General features: G+C 37.8%; 1 pseudogene; it reads right to left on the bottom strand.

The window, feature by feature from the left end:
• Positions 1-1,516: 1,516 nt before the first annotated feature.
• On the bottom strand, positions 1,517-1,622 carry LOC127696927 (uncharacterized; annotated as a pseudogene).
• Between the last annotated feature and the right edge of the window lie 9,392 nt (positions 1,623-11,014).

The raw sequence follows: 11,014 nt of genomic DNA, 5'->3' as shown, positions 1-11,014 counted from the left end.
TTTTTCACACTTCTTTACTTGCAGATGGTCATTGCAGTGACTCCTTGGTTTGGTATAAGGGCTCTGGCTTCTACTATTCTTTCAATACTTGAACCTTAGATAGCCTTTTGTTGCCTTGTGTCATGGACATCCTGTTGTTTTGTATCTGCAGGACTGGCCCCTTCACGCACTCCAGCAGTTCATCAATTGGCTAGGGTCTGCATCTGGGCCTGAAAGGTATCTGAGTTGGTCAGCCCTCCAGCTCTCTAGCACTTCCTCTCTCAGGGCTAACGTATCAGCACCACCTCCAAGCAAGGCCAGCTCTACCCTGCTGCCAAGGCAAGGTGAAGGGCTCTCTCTCCAAAGTATTACAGTTGTTGAGGGACAGGGATAGTTAGTTCTCCCACTCTAGTGACCTGGGAACCAGCTCTTTATTCTTCATAAATGGAAAAGATGAGAGAAAAGAAATGGATATCTCTCCCTTTGATGAGCCACTACTCAACAGATGAGAGGCTTGGTTGGATTCCACATTCATGCTCTCAGTGTCTGACTCACCAGCAACTCGCATCCAGGACAAGCTTTATTGTGCTGGTCAGGCTAAGTACTAGGCCTGCTTTCCAGATCGCTTCATCAGGTGATAGGAAGGATCAACTCTCCCACTCTGTTTACTTGGAAACCTGCCCTTCTGCCTGACATAGACAACAAGGGATGGGGGTAAAAATTTTTCCCTTGATTCACCTCTTCTGCTTTCATGCCCCCAGGGACAAGAATTCCAGGATGCTCAGGTGAAGGCTGGCTTCTGTTCTGCACAGCCTACAGACATTAACATGTTTCTGGGTGGTAGCCCAAACCAGGAGGTTCACATGGTCTTTTGTGGTAACAGATCTCTGATGCTGCAGGACTATGGACTCAGATGTGGTTCCCAGAGGCATCACAGGTCAGGGACTTATCATGGTCTCCTGGAACATCACCAGGCTACTCATATCTGTCTATTCTTAACTTCCTCAGGTCTTTCCTTCTGTCTCTTTTTATTGTGTCTACATCCTTCTGTTTCTCTTTCTCTTCCATTTCACCACAACTTACTTGTTCCTCTTAGTAGTGCCTGTGATCTCAGTCTGTGGCCATCTCAGATGTTGTCTCAGGAGTACTAAGCCCTCCTTGTCCATGCACATGAGACAGGGTATTAGTCATTTCAGACATACTCTGTACCCCATGGCCTGCACAGTATGGAACTTGTGGTGATCTCAAGCTAGCTCCCTCTCCTGCCACCATTGTACCAGACTAGTGGTTGACTTGTGCTAGGTCCTCCCGCTGCCCACCTGAGTGGCCCCTTGCCAGAAAGAGTCATCTGTTTCAGGCTTTCTTCCACTCAGGGTGAATAGTCCGATGTGGGGTTCTTCTAGCCTCCAGCCTGCTCCCAATTCTGAGAGTTCATCCAGGCCTGCCTGGTACCAACTGGTAGTCATCTTAGGCTAGCTCCTTGTCTGGGCCTCCTGGTGCCATATTGATGGTTGTCCTAGGTTTACTTTGTTCAGGGATTGTCAGGCTATTAATCACTCATATGTTGATAGGTCAGAACACTGATAAAGCCTGTATCTTCTCTGCCACCAAGCAGTCACACATGCAATCCATTTAGTGCCAATTAGAGTACTTTATTTTATTTTTTCTTTTTTTAAAGTTTTAATTGGATATTTTATTTATTTACATGTCAAATGTTATAACCTTTCTTGGTTTCCTGTCTGCAAACCCCCAATCTCATTCCCCCTTACCCTCCTTCTATTCCCACACCCCTTTAGCCACTCCTGCCTCACTGCTCTAGCATTCCCATCATGCTTTCACAGGATGGAGAGCCTCCCCAGATAAGTCCCCTTCAGATCCTTCAGTCTTTCCTCTCACTCCTCCATTGGGGTCTCTGTGCTCAGTCCAATGATTGGCTGTGACCATGACATTAGCTGAAATTCCCCACTAATGGGAGGAGGAACCTGTTGAAACCATATCCAAGGGTTAGGAATAGACTCCCAGTTGAGGAATGGGGCCTCCCCCCCCCATCTCCAAAATTTTAATCCAGAATTGCTCCTGTCTAAAGAAAATACAGGGAAAATGAGTGGATCAGAGACTGAAGGAAAAGTCATCCAGAGATTGCCTCACCTGGGGATCCATCCTACATGCAGACACCAAACCTAGACACTGTTGCAGATGCCAAGAGGTACTTCCTGACAGGAGCCTGATACAGCTGTCTCCTGAGAGGCTTGGTCAGATTCTGACCAATACAGATATAGATTGCTTTCTTAAACACAATTTCTAAGATGTAAATTCTCCATCCAGAATTATTACTGCAGAAATACAACTTTGTCTATTAGAAAATTAAAATGCACAATCGGTCTATCATCCCCTTAATGTTGGGAAGCTCAAATTTCTGTACTAACCATCAATCATGTTTGTATCCTATAAGGTTTTTCTCAATGTTTTCTAGTCACACCATTGAAAATTCTTTCTCTATATCTTACCTTGATATCATTGCTTCAATCTTCACACAGTCAACATTGAAAGCATAAAACATGAAAAGTGTATGTTACAGTTACAATCATTGGCAAAAAAGAATCCAATAAATGTATTTTTAAAAATGAGTATGGTATTAAAGTGAAATTTGGTTATATGTATTAATGAAAAATACTTATCATTAAAAATATTTATATAATAATTTTAAAACATAAATTATATGCATTAAACATCATAACATCATGTAAAACTTCCAAATAAAGGACCTCTTCTCATAAAATAGCATATAATTACATAGAGAAATCAGCCTATTTTTTCAAGGAGATAGAAAAGTTTTTTTTCTTTTCTTTAACAATTCAAATATAAGCCACAAATGATGACATAAGAAAGTGAAAATCCATACTTTAAAAATAATTAAATGTATAAGAAAAAGACTCTTTCTGTGGAGAGCACTACTACCTAAAGAACCTGAAGAAATAACACTGATATCAAATATAATTAGTAGAGTACAGCCATCTTATTGTGACACAGAATTCACAAAGTAGTCAATGAATATACTATCTCCATAGGAAAGTAAACTAGAATATTCCTCTCAAGTAATAGTCATTAAGATATATTGACCTCTCATTGTAGTAGAGGACTGTTGCCAGTCTTTTTTCCAAATTACTCTTAGTTTCTGGATAATCATGCAGACTAGCAGCCAGAAAACTCTTGGTGTTGTTAATATCAAAGGTACTCATTATTAAAAATACAAAGAGTAATCAGCATTCATTCCTCATGGGATAATTTATAAGTTATGAGTATTTGAAAAATAACTTTTATTCATCTATGTAATTGATAAAAATAACCAATTGAAAAAAAACCCATATGTCATTTTGAGGTAACATTGGTATTTTATGTTTGCCGTGCATACAAACTTTGTGGAATAGAATTTAATTAAGTATGAGAATGTGAGTGAGAATATTTAGCATGATATTTTATTAATTTCTAAGCATATTATAAAATTTATCTTGATGATACTTAACTCTCACTCTTCTCCAAAGTCCTCACAGATCATTTCCACTACTACTCTCTGCTTCATGTCACTTTTAAAATTGTTTCTTGATTGCTTTGAGAATAAAATCTAATTACACTATTTTTCCCTTCTCCATTCTCTCCCAACTCTCACATATATTCCTCCTTACTCTCTTTCAATTCATGGCCTCCTCCTTAAAATAAGTTTTATTATGGATATATATATATATATATCCATATAATATAAAGCTCACATGTCTGAATGCTCATATTTGGCAACGCACTTCGATGTGCACTGTCATTTCCCATTTTCTTCACTCTCTTGTAAAAAAGCATCAAGTTAAACAGGACAGCATGAAAGATAGTTTTCTTAATCCTTGAAATATGTCAATTTATATAGGAAAGAGGAAATGCTGAAATATTTCTGACCAATGTGTCTACACCCTATTTCTGTTCATAAATATCACATGCATCTCACAATATCCTATTCTTTAAGTTATAAATTAATGCTATATTTTAGCCACATCTAACAGGGTCCTAAGATATTGACATCTTGACATTAACTTTGGTGACTCTTTAAGGCAGCATAAAAAATATTAAATTAATAAAAAATCAATCTACTAAAAGAATGTGGAATACTCCTAATGAGTGGAGAATCTGGGCTCTAGAGTAAAACAACTGCTAATACATTAGTTTTATAAAGGGACCATTAGCTGCAAAGATTTCTGTGATTCTCTCAGAAGCATGAAACAAAATAGCGTTACCCAAAGTTTCAGTGACCACTAGGAAAATGTGTTTGTTTTCACAGAAGATAGATGTATGTCTAGCCAGAAGTTGTAACCTAATTTCCATTATTCTTCCTCTGTATGGGCCATTACTGTAGCTCTAGAAATATAAATTTCTTCCGGCCCAATGCATCCAACAGTATTTCTTACTTCTACTGTGAAACACAATTCATTTCCCAGTAACTTTTCTATTCTATCAACTGCAAAAGGAAAGCTTTTAAACACTCTTCATTTTCACACAGAAGTATTTCATGACACTGTGGGATAGGAGAGCAACAAGGATATCACTGATCTAAAAGGAGCTAAATGCTTGACTTATTCTCTTAAATACAAAGGAGTAGGCAATTAAGAGGTGTGGTTGTTCCTAGGCCTGCCTTCCTTTCTTCCCATAGTACCTGCTTCACACTAATACTAATTTTATTCTTTAACAGGCTAGGTCAGGAGGTTTATTTATAATAGGAGAAGTACATGAAAGAATGTTTACTGTAGTTTTCAGTTCAGTTTTAGACTGAAGTGTCTAAACAAACCAAATGTTCCTAAAATGCATAGTTAAAAATTTACACTATATTTAGTACTGCCTCATCATAAAGGATAAGTGGATGTTCATTTCTCTAGATATTTTAACAGCCATCTGTTTCATTAAGACCATGATTTTGTGTATCATCTATACAATGAATAGTCTTAAATTTGTATGTTTGGTTTTAGTGGTTTCTCAGGGCATTAGATACATATAATCAAGTGTTAGTACCAACAAGATCACATTCAAATGGAACTGGTATCTTGTGTGTAAAAGAATCCAGAGATATTGCTTCTGTGTCTATGAGTCTGGGAATGCTGAAGACATTTCAGATACTGGTGCTGTCAATTTGGTAGCTCATTTACTTATGGTTTTGTACTTAGCTTCATTACCTAAGCATGTACAAGCTTTGTCATGACAAGAAATCTTTGTCACTCTGTCCACTTACTCCATATCTTACTTTTATGAGGTAACTGAAAAATATTTCTTGATGAAGTTAATAGACCAACACCTAGCTTCTTATATTCAATAGAAAGAATAATGGAATTCTACAGCATGAATGACTTTAGGAGTACATGGCTTGAGCTTCTTCACATTTAGAATGGATAGTTTTGGCCATTCTATATTTTGTGTTTACTTTCACCATAAGAATAACATCCAAAGCCCAGTAATTAGACATTATAGCATTCCATTACTTAGACAAATGTTAATATTTTCTATAATTTTAATATGCAGTAATTTTTATACATTTGAAAATAAAGTTCAGTGTAAAACATAACTTTAGAAGTGTGTTTTATTGAAGCTGTTTAGAAGTGTTATCAATGTAAATTTATTATTTCCTGTAAACCATAAAATATAAATGACAATACAAAAAGGAGCATCTGGGAGCATAAAAACTAATTTTATGCAGCTGAAAGTGAGTGTTTTCCTGGGTAAAACAATCCATCTGAAAAATATATGATAAAATATTATAATAACAATTAAAGATAATGATGAAAACCAGTTATAACAGTGCTAAAAAGTTAAATTGAGGTAAGTAGAAAACAGGATATAGATTTTCTTTTTCTCTTGGATATTTTATTTATTTATATTTCAAATGTTATACCCTTCCAGTTTCCCCTCTGAAAACCTCCTATCTCATCCCCATTTACCCTGCATCTATGAGGTGTTCCCCCACCCACCTACTCAGTCCTGCCTTCCCAGCCTAGCATTCCTCTACACTGGGGCATTAAGCCTTCACAGGACAAAGGACTTCTCTGCCTATTGATGCCAGATAAGGCCCCTTCAGATCCTTCAATTATTCCCCTAACTCCTCCATTAAGATTCCTGTGCTCAGTCCAATGGTTGGCTGTGAGAATCTTTATCTCTATTTGTCAGGATCTGCCAGAGCCTCCCAGGAGCTGTATCAGGCTACTGTCAGCAAACACTTCTTGGCATCCTCAATAGTGTCTGGGTTTGGTGTCTGCATATGGGATGGCTCCCTTGGTGGGGCAGTCTCTGGATGGCTTTCAGTCTCTGATCCACTCGTTATCCCTGTATTTCCTTTCGAGAGGAAAAATTCTGGATTAAAACTTGAAGATATGTGATCGGCTCCATTTCTCATTCCTCAACAGAGGGGCCATGCCTAACCTCTGGATATGGTATCAACAGGTTCTCCCTCCCCTTTGTGGGGTATTTCAGCTATTATATGGTATTGGGAGGCTCTTCCTTTCCTGGCATCTTGGACTTTCTGGTTGTTACCACACGTTCCCGATCCTGCATTGACACTCATCTCTGTTCAATTTCCTTACCCTATTTACATCTCCTTCATCTCCCCTCAAGCCTGATTCTTCCCCCCTTTTTCCCCTTCCCCTCTTTTCTTCCACACACCCTCTACTTCCCTTGGTTATTTCATGCCCCCTTCTAAGTAGGACTAAAGCATCCACTCTTTGTTCTTCCTTCTTCTTGAGCTTTGTGGTCGTGCTTTGTATCATGGGTATTCCACGCTCTTTGCCTAAAATCCACTTATCACTGAATATATACCATGTGTGGGTTTTTGTGAGTGAGTTACCTTATCAGGATGATGTTTTCTAGATCCATTCATTACAGGTGAAAAATATGTAGGACAATAATTTCAAATCTCTGAAGTAAGAAATTGAAGAAAATCTCAGAAAATGGAAATATATTCCATACTCCTGGATTGACAGGATTAATATAGTAAAAAGGTCCATCATGCTGAAATCAATCTACAGATTCAATGCAATCCCCATCAAAATTACAACTCAATTCTTCATACAGTTGGAGATAGCAATTCTCAAATTCATTTGGAATAACAAAAAAACACTAGGGAGAAAAGCTATACTCATCAATAAAAGAACATCTAGGGCAATCATAACTCCTGACCTTAAACTATAGTACGGGGAACAGAAATATAAACTGTATAGTGTGCAGTGACAGGCAAGTAGGTCAATGGAATAGAACTGAAAACCCAGGAATGAACCCACAAACAAAGTTCAAGGTCACTTTTTCTTTGACAAAGAAACTAAAATCATACAGTGGAGAAAAGAACACATTTTCAACAAATGGTGCTAGTTCAACTTTGAGTGAACATGTAGAAGAATGCAAATTGATCCATTCTTACCTCCTTGTTCAAAGCTCAAGTCCAAGTGGATCATAGACCTCCACATAAAACCAGATACACTGAATCTAATAGAAAAGAAAGTGAAGAAGAGCCTCAAACACATGGGCACCAGGGGAAATTTCCTGAACAGAATGCCAATGTCTTATGCTCTAAGATCAACGATAGACAAATGGGACCTCATAAAATTGTAAAACTTCTGTAAGGCAAAGGACACTGTCTATAGGACAAAATGACAACTAACAAATTGGGAAAAGATCTTTACCAATTCTACATCTGATAGAGGGTTAATATCCAATATATACAAAGATCTCAAGAAGTTAAACTCCAGAGAAACAAATGATCCTACTAAAAATGGGGAATAGAGCTAAACAGAGAATTCTCAACTGAGGAAACTCAGCTGGCCAAGAAGCACCTAAAGAAATGTTCAATATCCTTAATCTTCAGGGAAATGCAAATCAAAACAATCTTGAGATTCTACCTCACACCAGTCAGAATGGTTAGGATTAAAAACTGAGGTGACCTTTTTCCCACTGGATGGTTTTAGCTTCTTTGTCAAATATCAAGAGACCATAGGTATATAGGTTCATTTCTGGGTCTTCAATTCTATTACATTGATCTACCTGTCTGTCACTGTACCAATACCATGTAGTTTTTAATACTATTGCTCTGTAGTATGCGGGAGGGAAGATGGCTTATGGGACTTTCTGGTGGGGGGAACCAGGAAAGGGGAAATCATTTGAATTGTAAATAAAGAATGTATCTTATAAAGAAAAAATTCAGGTGACAGCAGATGCTGTTGAGGATGTGGAGAAAGAAGAACACTTCTCCATTGCTGGTGACATTGCAAGCTGGTACAACCCCTCTGAAAATCAGTCTGGTGGTTACTCAGAAAATTGGACATAGTACTACCTTAGGACCCATCTATAACACTTCTGGGCATATACCCAAAAGAAGCTCCAACTTATATATAGGACATATGCTCTACTACATTCATAGCAGACTTATTTGTAATAGCTAGAAGCTGAAAAGAGCCCAGATGTCCCTCAACAGAGGAATGGATACAGAAAATGTGGTATATTTACACAATGGAATACTACTCCGGTATTAAAAACAACGACTTCATGAAATTCATAGAATATAGATTTCAGATTATTTTTTTTTTACTTTTTTTATTAAATATTTATATTTTCTATATTCTTTATTTACATTCCAAATTATTTCCCCTTTCCAGGATCCACCCTCCCCATATGTCTCATAAACCTTCTTCTCTCCATCCATTCTCCAATTCCGGTGCATTTTTTTAAGAATAAAAACTCCTGAGGAGAGACTGCTGAAAAATAGAAAAGTTTGCTTACTGCATGCTGGGGAATCCTCTGTGTTTATGCCCAGGAGATGTATAGCAGGGTCCTCTGGAAGTGTCATGCCCAGTTTTCTTAGGAACCACCAGACTGATTTCCAGAGTGGTTGTACCATCTTACAATCCCACCAGCAGTGAAGGAGTGTTCCTATTTCTCCACGTCCTAGGCAACACCTGCTGTCTCCTGAGTTTTTAACCTTAGCCATTCTGACTGGTGTGAGGTGAAATCTCAGGGTTGTTTTGATCTGCATTTCCCTAATGGCTAATGATGCTGAGCATTTCTTAAGGTGCTTCTCGGCCATCTGAATTTCTTCAGGTGAAAATTCTTTGTTTAGGTCTGTACCCCATTTTTAATAGGGTTATTTGGCTCCCTGGGCTCTAACTTCTTGAGTTCTTTGTATATTTTGGATATTAACCCTCTATTGGATGTAGGGTTGGTGAAAATCTTTTCCCAATTTGTTGGTTGCCATTTTGTCCTTTTGACAGTGTCCTTTGCTTTACAGAAACTTTGTAATTTTGTGAGATCCCATTTGTCAATTCTTGATCTTAGAGCATAAGCTATTGGTGTTCTGTTCAGGAACTTTTCCCCTGTGCCTATGTCCTCAAGGGTTTTCCCCAGTTTCTTTTCTACTTGTTTCAGTGTGTCTGGTTTTATGTGGAGGTCCTTGATCCACTTGGAGTTGAGCTTAGTACAAGGAAATACGAATGGATCAATTCACATTCTCCTGCATGCTGACCTCCAGTTGAGCCAGCACCATTTGTTGAAAAGGCTATCTTTTTTCAACTCCTTTGTGGAAGATCAAGTGACTATAGGTGTGTGGGTTCATTTCTGGGTCTTCAATTCTATTCCATTGGTCCACTTGCCTGTCCCTGGGCCAATACCATGCAGTTTTTAACACTACCATGCAGGGTTTTTTTTTTTTTTTTTTTTTTTTTTTTTTGCTCTGTAGTATTGATTTTGTAGCAGCCTTATTTATAATATCCAGAAGCTGGAAAGAACCCAAATATCCCTCAATAGAGGAATGGACACAGAAAATGTGGTATATATACACAATGGAGTACTATTCAGCAATTAAAAACAATGAATTCATGAATTTTTTTAGACAAATGGATGGAACTGGAAAATATCATAAGCGAGGTAACGCAATCACAAAAGAATACACATGGAATGCAATCATTGATAATTGGATATTAATTAGCCCTGAAGCTCTGAATGCTGAAGATACAATTAGTATATCAAATGATTCCCATGAAGAAGGAAGAAGAGTGCACTAATCCTGGAAAGGCTTGATCCAGCATTATAGGGGAGTATCAGGACAGAAAAAGGGAGGAGAAAGACAAGAGAATGGATTGAGAGAAGAGGACTTATGGAACATATGGGGGGGGGACTGTGAAAGGGGAAGGCTTTTAGAATGTAAACAAAGAATATAGAAAATAAAAAAAAGTTTGCTTACAATCATCTCCTACAAATTATTTTTTCTTCATGAACATCTCCTTTTCCAAACAATAATGTAACAATATTCTATCCTATAGTCACCAAAGATAACATTAAAAATAAATGACAAAAATAACATTAGTTACTTTTCTAAGGCCAGCTTTCATGTTAATCAATAGGTAGAGCTGCACTGGCCAGGCCTGTAAATATTATCAGGAAACTAAGGAGCCTAGAAGTGCAGATGGAGAGAGACTGAGAGGGCAATGTGATTTCATGGAACCGTTATAAACTGGATAATTCTCTAGGAGGATTTTGCTTTGAAGGAATTGCATGCTGGTTCAACTGGAGGTCAGCATAAAGAAGAATGCAAATCAAACCATTCTTATCTCCTTGAACTAAGCTCAAGTCCAAGTGGATCAGGGACCTTCACATAAAACCAGACACACTGAAACTAATAGAAAAGAAACTGGGGAAGACCCTTGAGGACATGAGCACAGGGGAAAAGTTCCTAAACAAAACAGCAATAGCTTATATTCTAAGATCAAGAATTGACAAATGGGACCTCATAAAATTACAAAGTTTCTGTAAGGCAAAGGACACTGTCAAAAGGACAAAATGGCAACCAACAAATTGGGGAAAGATCTTTACCAACCCTACATCCAACAGAGGATTAATATCCAAGATATACAAAGAACTCAAGAAGGTAGACTCCAGAGAGCCAAATAACCCTATTTTAAAAATAGGGTACAGAGCTAAATAAAGAATTTTCACCTGAGGCATATAGATTTGCTGAGAAGCACCTAAATAA

The sequence above is a fragment of the Apodemus sylvaticus genome, chromosome 11, assembly GCF_947179515.1.
Source record: "Apodemus sylvaticus chromosome 11, mApoSyl1.1, whole genome shotgun sequence".
NCBI lineage: Eukaryota > Metazoa > Chordata > Mammalia > Rodentia > Muridae > Apodemus > Apodemus sylvaticus.
Note: the sequence above shows the minus strand (reverse complement) of the source record. Positions and strands in the feature narration are given on the sequence as shown.